A 12,679-nucleotide genomic window follows, 5' to 3' on the forward strand; every position below is an offset into this window, starting at 1 on the left:
TAAGTAAGTGAAGTGAATAAAGAAGCAGTGGTTTGAGGAGCTACAGGGAGAAGGAATATGTGACTGGCCAGGCCTGTGGAAAGGCCCGGCTTGTACAAAAGCCCCAAATGACTGAGAATTCCAGCATCCCTGGCAGAAGTGGAGAAGTGGCAAGGTGGAGACGGCTTTGAGGGGAAGAGGAGGAGTCTAGGTTTGGAGACCTTATATTGCACGATCTCAGGAAGTTGAGCAGCCAAGGAGCTGTAACCTCAAGGATTTGGAACTAGGAGGTGCTGGGAGGCCAACGGAGCATTCAGAGGCCATCTGCAGAGAGCCCTCAGCTGAAGCCTGGGAGAGTGTAGGAGAGTGTAGGAGTGAGTGCAGAGGGACAAAGGAGGAACGTTGGGACACTTGCAGCAGGCCAGGTAGGCAGGAGACAGGAAGCTGCTGAGGGTGGGGTGTGAGAAGGGAGATGATTCATTCTCAGAAATACCAAATCAAAGCTGTGCTAATTAACAATAGGTTTACAACCTATTGGAAATGTGTACACCCCCCACCCCCCACAATGGAGTCCCAAAGCCTTAGACACCGCACTTCCTGATTCTGTTTCCCCTCTCTGGTTAGTGGGCTTATTTTCACAGGCTTTGCAATGAGCATGTGCCAAAGAACAAAGGGAAGAGGGACTGAAAGTCTCATTCCTCAGGGAATGTACATTTGTTCCGATCAGACTACTTTTTGCCTTACACGGGCATAGGCCACATCTGGGTGAGGCTGTAACCTCTGTAACACTCAGCCAATGAGGAACCAGGGGAGGGACTTGCATGCTAGGAGATAAATTGTCTGCTGTAACTGCCCGGGAGAGTGCCTGTCCATCACCTGCTCTTCCAAGAATGTTGATTAAAGCCTCTCTTCACTGTGCTCCCAGTCTCCGCATCCCTCCTTTGATTGGGTCAGTGGGTTTTTTTTCTAACATGGGGGAGGCCTCCCCTGGGCCAAGCACACACACGGCCCAACCAGAGGGGCTGTGGCGGAGCAGGGAGCCACAGTGGTTGTGAGTTCCAGCCCCGAGCTGAGTGAGCCTGTGCTGCCTCGCCTGGACCCTTCTCTCAAGGTCAGATTAAGGGTGGCTGGCACAGCACCCGCAGTGGGAGACCCCCTAGTAGAAGGCCGTCGTGACGGTGTGTGGTGAGCAGTCGCAGTACAGGGAGAGGGTGGAGGTCCCTTGAAGGCTCAGGGGTAGGTGGGGAGACAATGGATGCAAGCACTGTCTTGGGGCCAGGGGAAAGTTGGCAGGGAGAGGAAATGGCCCTGGTGGTGTAGACAGCAGCTGAGGGGAGGGCCAGCAGGGTCGGGGAAGGTTCTTTCCAGCTTCAGGATGTGGCCCTGGCCAAGTCCACAGACCAGGAGAAATGTCCCGTGAAGAGCAAGAAACGAAAAGCAGAGGGGAGATGGAGGGGTAGGATTGGAGAAGGTGAGTCCTGCGGGGAGGGGAGAGAGGGCCGGGTTGACAACATGGGAGGGATTTGGGGGCACCCTGGGAAGGAGAAAATAGCAAACATGGCCATGCCTGGAGGATACCTCCCAGTGTGGGACTGGCTGGGGTCCCAGGGTCCTGCAGCCAGGATGGCTCTGGCCCTCCACCCCCATCAGGCACTGCAGATGGCTGCTTCCACTGTATCCAGCACTGGCTTCTCGGGATTCGGAGAGTGGGTGCTTCCGGCACTGTTACCAGCTGCTAGATTCAAAGGCCTTCCAGGAACCGCGCCCTGCTTGGGATCTGCGTGGAACTCAATACCAACGTGCCGCCCTCACTTTGGAGATGCGCTCAAGCTCCCTGGGCTTCCAGTTACCCACCTGTAACGTGGGGTCAATCTCACCCGTCTGTCTACTTCCCAGAGTGCCACTGGGGATTATATACAAAGGCATTTTGTAAATCATGAAGAATTATAAAACTTCAGAGGCTATGACTGATGTCAAGCACAGTTCATAGGTGAAATGTTTTTTTTCCCACTGGCTTCTTTTTCAGAGAAGTTTAGTGGAAATTATTTTGAAGTACTTTGATCTCCTTGGCAGAAAAGCACTGAATAAATTCAAGATGTCATGGCAGATTAGTCTCTTTGCTGTGGAGCTGAGGGTGACCAATTTTACTCAATAGCTGGTGACAACCTTTCAGAATTGCTTAAAACCCCTGAGCCCCACCGAGTCCTAGCCCCTGAGACTGCTCTCCTCTGAGCCAGCCTTGCATAGCCATCCTGAAATAGGGCCCGGGGCTACCCTTGAAGGACTTTCAAAGGCCAGCACCCCCGTTTGTGTGGCTGTGCTCCTTGCTTGGTGATGTGGAGAACAAAGGCAAAAGGAAGTGTAGATAAAATTAAATTTTCTTCCAGCCTGCAGCCCATTGACAAACACTTGAGGCCACCAGTGTATGACATTCCTCCAGACTCCCAAGTGTCTTCATGTTGATGCTTCGCTAGAGGCAAAAAAAAAAAAAAAAAAAAAAAAAAAAAAAACCCTTAGCTTGACAACAGCCAGGCCTCCAGGATCTCGTAAGTCTTCTTTAACATATGAAAATCCTTTGGGATTTGGAAACTTCCTTCCGTCTCTACCCACCCCTCCCCCCACTTTACAAGTATATCCTTCACAATCCCAATGCAGCTCTTTCTGCCCACGGGTCCCATCCCTGTGCTTTAATAACACCGCTTCCCCCCCCCCCCGCCCCCCCAACTGAAAACATCTCAAGAATCCGTTCTTGGTTATTCACTCCCGGACCTCACATCATACCGCTAGGTACCAGGGGGTCTGGTCCTGGTGGTCGTTCCTGGGACTTGGGTCTGCCGACTGTTCCAGCCCCACTCCTGCCGCGGCCCCTCAGCCTCGCGAAACGCGTCCGTGTGGGACTGCGGTAGGGCAGAATCCCAAGAATAGTAGCAGCTACCCTTTTTTGGGGGCAGACGCTTCCCCCACATCAATGTGTTCAACCCTCACAGTACCCCAGCGAGAAGGATCTCTCATCCCCGTGGCCTAAGAGGGAATGAGCTACTTGCCTGGGTCACGGAGCTGCAGCCAGAGTCTGGGTCCAAACCTGGGGCTGTCCCGTGCCAGGCTTCGGTTCCCTTCTCCTGGTTATTTACTACCTCGGATGGAAGACGGAGATCCCGACGCTCACCTCTCAGACCTGTCAGGAGGAATGGGTGCATATCCGCTCACGTGAAAGCCCTCGGAACATAGAAAGTTCTTTATCGATGTGGTCTGCCTCTCCTTTTTATAATCACTTTCTAATTTCAATGTCTGCACAGGTGTCGCCAGTGGGATGGTCTAATGAGGCTTATTTTCCTTCAGATTTCCCCCTGGACCTGTGGCCTGCTGTTCTTGCCACCTGAGAAGGTGGACCTGAGCCGAGGGGTGGCAGGCTTCTCTTCCTACCATGAGCTAGCTCTACAGTTCTTCCTACTCAAGGGTCTCTGCCTGGGGGTTCCGGTGGAAAAGGCCCCAGACGAGTCTGGGACTCCCTCCCAAGCACGCAGGGACCCATTCCTTTCACTCAGGACACACTCTTCTGTGCACCCCCACTTGGCTGCCCTGAACAGCCCACGCCACATGTCTGCCATGGTGACGTTTCACCTTCTCACCCCACAGCCTCCATACTCGTTCTCTGTAGTGAGCCCCCGGTCCCTTCCTGTTGTCATACCTGGATTGTCTTCTTGTGGATGCCCCTAGAACAGTGAGATCCGGGTGGTAGATGAGGGCTGTTTTCGTTTGCCAGGGCTGACTGACTTACAACGTACCACAGACTCGGTGGCGCCGGCCTGGCTGGCTCAGTCGGTGGAGCGTGTGACTCCTGATCTTGGGGTTGTGAGTTCAAGCCCCATGTTGGGTGTAGAGATTGATGAAGTTTTGGGGTGACGGTGGGGGTCCAGAGCCAACGGCCAAGAAAGAATTCTTGAAGACCTCTTTGGTGCAAAAAAAGGTGATTTTGTTCAAGCACGGGGACAAGGCTGGTGGGCAGAAAATGGTGCCCAGGGGGTTGTGAAGAGTGATTGGTTATAGACTATGGAATTGGGAGGTAAAGACAAAAGGGAGGCCTCCAGAGGGACTTTGATATGCTAAAGAGGATTCTTTAAGATACTTGAGGCCTTGCTACTTCAAGCTAAGGTTGTTTTTCCTCTTAGTAAGGCATTAACATTATGAAGGCAGGGGGTTCCTGGAGAAATGTTATATACTCTGTATTTGCCTCAAGTATTTGTCAATGGGCTGCAGGTTATTAGGAAATTTAACTTTACCGTGCCATTTCCTTCTTGCCTATGGAGGGGTGATGTTGGGGCCCCAGGAAACTGAGCCTATACATTTCTGGAGATGAGGCTATTGATAAGATTGCCTTTTTCTTGTAATTTACTAAGATATTTGTAAACTGATGGAGACTCCTGTCCTGCATGACTGTGATTTCTATCAGTTACTCATTTGTTTCCTTTCCTTTCCTTTGTTTTTGGGCAGCCAGGAGTGCCTGAGGAATATCACCCATATCCCACCTGGGTGGGGGGTGGTGGTGGTGGGGTTTTAGCCTGTACTTTGCCCTCAGCTTGCCTTATGGTCCCTCATCAGAGATGGCTTAAAATTTTTTTACTTAAAACCACAACAAAAAGTACCACAGATTGGGGGTACAACAGAAACATATTCTCTCACAGTTTGGAGGTGGAAAGTCCAAGATCAAGGTGCCAACATGGCTGTTTCTTCTGTGGCCTCTCTCTTTGGCTTGCGGATGGCCGCCTTCTCCCTGTACCTCCGCCTGATCTTTCCTCTATACCCATCTGTGTCCGTTTGTCCTCTTCTTATAAGGAGACCAATCACATTGCCTTGGGGCCCATCCTAATGACCTCATTTTATCTTAATGACCTCTAAAGACCCTGTCTCCCAGGTACCGGGGTTAGGACTTGAAAAAATGAATTGGGGGGATGACACATAATTCAGTCCATAGCAAGGGCCAAAGGGATATTTTAGAGGGATCTCCAAAGTCAGAATCTTGCACAAGTGAGGACAGTGCAGGAGGGAGGGGACTGGGAAGGTCCCCTGACTCCTGCCTTGTTCTGCAGTACCTGGTGGTTGCTACGGCTTCAGCTCTTTCTCTCCTTACAGAGGGGCAGGGGCTGGAGTGCTCCCTGGGGCCCCAGGAGGGTTGGACTCTGTTTTTGGTGGGAATCGGTTCGGGGAACACAAGATCCCCTAGGATCTTGGCAGGGTGATTGGGGGCTGACTCATGTCATAGTCTAATGCTGTCTTTCTTTTCTCTGTCACTTCTCTCCCCTCCCTGTCTCCCTGGTGGGTCATCCCCATTGCTGCAGCAGGACTGAGAATCCCTCCCTTGTCCCACCTCATGCCTGCAAAGTCCCCTTGACCTCAGGCAGGAGAAACTCTTTGCCCAAGAATTCACTTACCCTCCCTGGGCTTCTGTTTCCTTGGCTGTGGAATGGGGAGGCTGGGAGAGGCCCCAGGAGGAGAGCCCAGTGAGGCCCCAGGCCTATGTGACCCCTGGAAATCTCTTGTGGGTTCTTGCAGGACTGGCTTCTCCTGGTTGGTCTAGGTTCTGGGAGAGAGAATGAGACGCACTGGTTACCGCCAACGGCCCCTGGGGCTGGGTGTGCCGACCCATCCATCTAGCTGCTCCTTCTTCCCCAGTAAGCCTTCTGGGGTTGGTGACCTTGGGTTTGGTGTGTCATAATCCTGGTCCAGCAGTTAGCATGGGGGTCACCCACGTGCGGCCTGCTCATCAGCACACCAAATTACCAGGCCATCTCTTCACTGTCGTACGTATTACTAATATGCCTGGGACACCTCTGTGTAAGTTTTACTTGGATTGTGCTTCTTTTTTCTTTTTGATTTGAGAGAGAGGGAGAGAGAGAGCCCAGGAGCGGGGGAGAGGGGCAGAGAGAGAGGGGAGAGAGAGAGAGAATCTTAAACGGGCTCCACACTCAGCAAGCAAGTGCATACACACACACACAGGGTGTGCCCCGTGTGCATATACCTGTACACTGAGGAAACTGAGGAAGCTTGAAAGATTGAAGAGGCTTGGAGAGACACTTGTTACATGCAGGGATGGTTTCATCTTACAGTGGACTGAATTACAGTTCTCTCTCCACAGCCTTGGCTGGCATCTCAGTATATGGCCCTTTGCCTTCTGCTCTGATGAGCCCTGCCTCCACGCAAGCTGACGGTAAGACTAGAGAGGGTGTCCACGTGGACCTCTGGGTCTGGAGTGGTGCGGGGTCTGTCTAGAACTTAGTGAATGTACAGTGAGAGCCATCTTGTGAGTTCTCTTCAGCTCAGCTGGGGACTCTGAAAGTTTCTTGTTTCTCTGCTGGATTGAACTGCATTTGGTTCTTTCTGGATGCCTCTAGAGGCTGGGCATTTGGAACCGGTTGTACATTCTCATCAGTTTAGCCAATAAGAACAACAGCTGTTATCAGCAGGGATTCAAACATATAAACATTGAGGCCCGAGTCTTTTTTTTTTTTCTCCCATTGGAAAGATGTAATAGTACAAAATTTGGAAAGCTATTTTATTGAAAGTTTAAAATGACAAAACTAACATTCTCTGTGCAAAATATTCAATAATACAGACGTGTATAAAGGAAAGTTAATTATCCCCTCTTCCTTTCCTGATCCCAACCCCATATGGACAGCTTGGGGTGGATCTTCCTACCCTTTTCTCTATACCCTTGCAAACATGCACAAACACAAATTTAAAGTTATTAAGGAGGGGCGCCTGGGTGGCTCACCTGGTTGTGTCCAACTCTTGATTTTGGCTCAGGTCATGATCCCAGGGCTGTGGGATTGAGCCCCAAGCTCTTGCTTGGGATTCTCTCTCTTTTTCCCTCTGCCCCTCTACCCCGTTTGTGCACTCTCTCTCTCTCTAAAAAAAATAAATAAATAAAAAATAAACTTATTAAAGAAAATAGCAGCTTTGGGGCACCTGAGTGGCTCAGTCGGTTGGGCGTCTGACTTCGGCTCAGGTCATGTTCTCACGGTTCCTGGCTCGAGCCCCACATCGGGCTCTGTGCTGACAGCTCAGAGCCTGGAGCCTGCTTCGGATTCTGTGTCTCCCTCTCTCTGGCCCTCCCCCACTCATGCTCTGTCTCACTCTCTCAAAAATAAATAAACATTAAAAAAAAAAAAAGAAAACAGCTTTATTGAGATATAATTCACATGCTGTGCAATTCACCCTTTTAAAGTGCAGAATTCTATGGTTTTTAGTACATTCACAGAGTTGTATACCCACACACGATAGTTTTATTACCTCTTAAAATAAATACCATGTTTCACATGTCTATCCATAATACTTAGTAATTTTCCTTTTTTTACTTATTATATCACGAAAGTCCCTCCTGACCAATAGATATAGGTTTTATTTATTACTTTTAATAGCTACATAGGTAATATGTATATGGGTAAATGGGCATACCATATTTCATTGTATGGATATACGATGGTCTATTTAAACATTCAGGTAATTTCCCATTTTTTGTTATAACTAACAGAAGAATAAAGAGTGAGCAGAAATAAATGGAAGTATCTATGGGAGCTTAATATATAGTAAAGGAGGCCTTTTCATCCTATAGAGGAAAATTCAATAGGCACTTTACTTAATAAATCATGCAGGCATATTTTGCTGGCCATCTGGAAGAAGATAAAATTAGACACCTATCTCATACCATGTATATACAAATAAATTCTTCCCAGAAGTCAAAAAATATTTGCAATGTATTTGATTTAGTAAAGATTAGTATCTCTAATATATATAAGTTTCTATAAATTGATAAAGGGAAGTAGGTAAAGAATACGTAGGGTTTATAAGGAGGGAACGTAAATGGCCCATAAACCTGCGTTCAGCTTTTCTGCTGGTTAGGAAAATATGAATAACAGACAATAAAATACCACTTTTTTCATACTTGCATCTATGGCTCAGGTGGCTTCCCCTCCTGGTTGGGAACCTGAGGGTTTACCACTCAGGGCCACAGAGCCACAGTCTACAGGGGACTCTCCACAAGCTGGTTTATGGCCCAGCCAGGCAGCAACGGTGGCTAATTGGACTCTTGGAGGCAGGTCATGAATGAAGGGGTACCTGAGTGAGAGGAGAGTACTAATGTGATGAAGATGATGACAGCTCTCATACTACCCAAAGAACAGTAGCAAAGTAGATCTGTAAGTCCCGGCAAACTCACGGAACTGCGTGGGATGCACCTGGGGGTGGTGTGGAGACGGGTGGTGATGGAGAAACTTCATGGAGGCAGCGAGTGGGGAGAGGAAGAACAGGGGCTGTGGCTTCCCTTTGGATATCCAGTCTACTTTCTCTATTGATTGCTGATGTTCCCAACAGGGGACACTCAACACTATTTCTTTTTTCCACGCTATGATCTGGCACCCTCTGCTTATGGGTCTTCTGTAATGGATAACTTGCTTGACCATAGAAGCAAGTACGTATTGTTGTCCACACCCACCTCTTCAGTGCTCTCTTGGTTACTTTGGGTTCCAGACATCATAATTTTCATAATTTAGAAACAAATTTGCCTAGTTTATTTTTTAATATATATGTTTCATAATGTCCATTTATTTTGAGAGAGAGAGAGAGAGAGAGAGCGAGCGAGCAAAAGCTGGGGAGCAGACAGAGGGAGAGAGACAATCCTAAGCAGGCGCTACACTGCCAGTGAAGAGCCCAACTCGGGGCACAAACTGTGAGATCATGACCTGAGCCGAAATCCAGAGTCAGAGGCTTAACTGACTGAACCACTTAGATGCCCCTGCCTAGTTTATTTTTATTCTTCTAAAGATTTTATTTTTTAATGTAATCACTACATCCGACATTGCACTCGAACTCACAACCCTGAGATCAAGAGTTGTATGCTCTACCAACTGAGCCAGCCAGGCACCCAAAAATCTGCCTCATTTAGACCTCTTGGACTTTGGAGAAATTTCCAGAGGCTGATAGATGCCCAGACATGTAGTCTCAAAATCTCTAACATCTGTAATATAATATGGGTTCTAGCCACAACTCATTCCTTCACCCACTCCCTCATTCATTTGTTCGCTCAGTAAGTAGTTATTCTAAGCTGAGAACTGGGCTAAGAAGTGGGGACACGGAGACAGGGATGACAGAGATTCTGTTTTCCAGGAGCTCAGAGGCCAGCAGGGTTGCTCACCAGCCAGCTCTGTGAGTGAAGAAAAGCTCTTTCCTCTCTCTGTGGCTGAGTTTCTAATTTTTTAAAAATGTTATTTATTTATTCTGAGAGAGAGAGAGGAGTGCAAGTGTTCATGTGCACGAGTCAGGGAGGGGCAGAGAGAGAGGGAGAGAGAGAATCCCAAGCAGGCCCCATGCTACCAGTGCAGAGTCCAATGTGGGGCTTGATCTCAAGAAACCAGGAGATCGTGACCTGAGCCGAAATCAACAGTTGGATGCCCAACCCACTGAGCCACCCAGGTGCCTCTCAGTTTCTAATTTTTATTTATTTATTTTTGGGAAAGTGCAATGGGGGAGGGGCAGAAAGAGGGGAACAGAGGATCCCAGTGGGCTCCACACTGACAGGCTGATAGCAGTAAGCCCGATGTGGGACTCGAACTCATGAACCGTGAGATCGTGACCTGGATCGAAGTTGGATGCTCAACCAACCGACTGAGCCACCCAGGCGCCCATCAGTTTCTGATTTAGAATAGAGAGGCTGTGCAGGATGGCTTCTAAGCTCCGATTATGAAGATTCTAAAATTCTGCATTTACTGAATGCAGAATGCATTTAAGACTTCCCAGGGCACAGGTGTTACCCAACTCTTTTGGTGAAGAGAGTGGCAAATATGGGCTCTTTGTCACGTAACTGTGACTGTCTCCATCTTAGGACCATGAAAAAGGGGTGGTGTTCCGCTGGCATCCAGAGCCATTATTCCACCGCTGCAGACAGCTGACAATGGGTGTTTGCCCAGTGGAACCACAGAAGCACCCTATCTGCCAGCAGCAGGCAGGTTCCATTGTTAGGTCTCTTCAGGTGCCTGGCGCCTTCTGCTGGATGGAGGCTCAATTTATGTTTACAATATAAACTGGCTCATGGATACTATTTAAAAAACCTTTTTTTAAATTGTGGTATAACGATTTAAAAAACGCATAACATAAAAGTTAACCATTTTTAGGTGTACATTTGGATTGTTGTGCAATTATCACCATCATCCATCTCCAGAACTCTTTCCATCTTACAAAACTTAAACTCTGTACCCATTAAGTACTAACTCCCCTTTCTTTCCCCCCCACCCACCCCCGAGCCCTAGGCTCTGCCAAGCACCATTTTACTTTTGTTCCTATGATTTTGAGTGTTCTAGTACCTCATATAAGTGGAATCATACAGTATGTCTCATTGTGACTGGCTTATTTCATGTAGCATGGTATCCTCAAGGTTCATCCACATTGTAGTGTCGGAATTTCCTTCCCCTTTAAGGCCGAATGATGTTACATTGTATGTGTATATCACATTTTACTTATCCATTCGTCTGTTGATGGACACAAGTTGCTTCCACGTTGTAGCTACTATGGATAGTACTGCACTGAACATGGGTATACAAATCTTTGAGATCTTGCTTTCAATTCTTTTGGGTATTGCTGGATCATACGGTCAGTCTATTTTAAACTTTTTTTTAGGAGCCTCTATACTTACTGTTTTCCATGGCAGTTGTACCATTTTGCATTCCCACCAGAGGTGCAGAAGAGTTCCAATTTCTCCACGTCCAACCAACACTTGTTATTTTTTTTGTTTTACTAGTAGCCATCTTAATGGTCATGAGGTGGTATTTCATTGTGGTTTTTGTTGGTACTTCTCTAATGGTTAGTGATATAGAGCATCTTTTCATGGGCTTATTGGCCATTAATAATATCGCTGTTGGAGAAATGTCTATTCAAGTCTTTTGCCCATTTTTGAATCAAGGTATTTTTTTTTTTTTGTTTGGGTTTGGGTTTTGGTTCCCTGTATGTTCTATTAGTCCATTAGTCCATTATCAGATATGATTTGCAAATATTTTCTCTTTCTGGGGGTTGCCTTCTAACCCTGTTGATAGTGCCCTTTGCTGCACAAAATTCTGAATTTTCATGAAGCCCAATTTGTCTATTTTTCTTTTCTGTTGCCTGTGCCTTTGGTGTCATATGCAAGAAATCACAAATCCAATGTCATGAAGATTTTATCCTTCATTTTCTTCTAAGAATTTTATAATTGTTGCTCTTACTGTTAGGTCTTTGGTCCATTTTGATTCTTCTAGATGGTGTCAGGTGAGGGTCCACCTTCATTCATTTGCAGGGGAATATCCAGTTTTCCCGGCAACATTTGTTGAAGAGACTGTCTTTTCCCCACTGTTGGAAATCATTTGGCCATATATGGAAGGGTTTATTCCTGGGCTATCTATTGTATCTTATTTCATTGGTTTGTCTGTCTTTATGCCAGTGGTCATTTGAACCACTCTCCTACTGAAGATAACTGAAAAAAAAAAAAATGGACAAATGTATTTTTTTCTTAAAAGCATTAAACTGCTAACAAGATAGTGATTGTTAGTCATTACTGATCCAAGATCAAAGAGAGGTTGGAAATCTAGAGATGAGTTTAACAGCAGCTTTGGCCTAACTGTTTCTCGTGGGGATGTTTGCCAGTCCTAAAAAAAGTAGCCAAGAAATGAACCATGCTTTTGACAGCCTTGGGGGGTTAGGGAGGCAAAAGGTGAAGTACAAGCTTACTTACAAGGTAAGCAGGATAAGCGGACTGGTTGTACCTTGGGAATAAGGTGAATGAGAAGAAATTCAGATGTGAGATAGACCTTGGCTTTGAATCACCTGGGTGCTTCAGAAAATCTCAAGCTCTGAAATGGAATTATGTTGGTTCTAAATGTTTAGTGCCTCTTGGCACCTGGTAGGAAACAAAACAAAACAAAAAACAAATGCTCTCTAGAGAAAGATCTTCTAAGTTTCAAATTATTTCCTCATATAGATGTGTCAGTCATAGTATCAAATGTAATCAAGCACCAAAGAGAAAAAAGCAATGAGTGAGCATCAACAGAAAACACAAACAGAAACAGATCCACAGGGACCCGTTATCAGACACAGTCTGCAAGGCACTGTGCTTACTATGCTAAAAGATATAAAAACCAAGCTCGACATTTTCAGCAGGGAACCGGGAACCATTATGAAAAGTGACATGACAGCCTGGCTGGCTCAGCTGGTAGGGCATGTGATTCTTGACCTCGGGGTTGGAGTTTGAGCCCCATGTTGGGTGTAGAGACTACTTAAAAATAAAATACAATGTGACATCACAATTTTAAAAACAACCAAATAGAAATTCTAGAACAGAAAAATACAGTAACTGAAATTAAGATATCGGTCAGCTTTAAAAGTGGATTAGACATAACTGAAAGGAAATCAATTAATTCCAAGTTAGGGCAGAAGGAACAATGAGGTGTGCAGCACTGATAGACAAAAGGACGAAACGCAGAGGCGGGAAGGAAACTTGGAGGATGTGGTGTTAAAGTCTGGCAGGCAGAAAACCTGTGACCCAGAAAGTGAAGAGAGAGAATGGTGAGAGAGGCATTATTTGAAGAGTAACGGTTGAGAATTTTCCAAAATTGATGAAAAGACATCATTCCCTATCCAGGAAGCCCAATGAATGCCAAGCTAGATAAATAAAAGGAAGTCCACA

Source organism: Panthera pardus, unplaced genomic scaffold (genome assembly GCF_024362965.1).
Source record: "Panthera pardus isolate Hobbes unplaced genomic scaffold, ASM2436296v1 HiC_scaffold_26, whole genome shotgun sequence".
Lineage (NCBI taxonomy): Eukaryota > Metazoa > Chordata > Mammalia > Carnivora > Felidae > Panthera > Panthera pardus.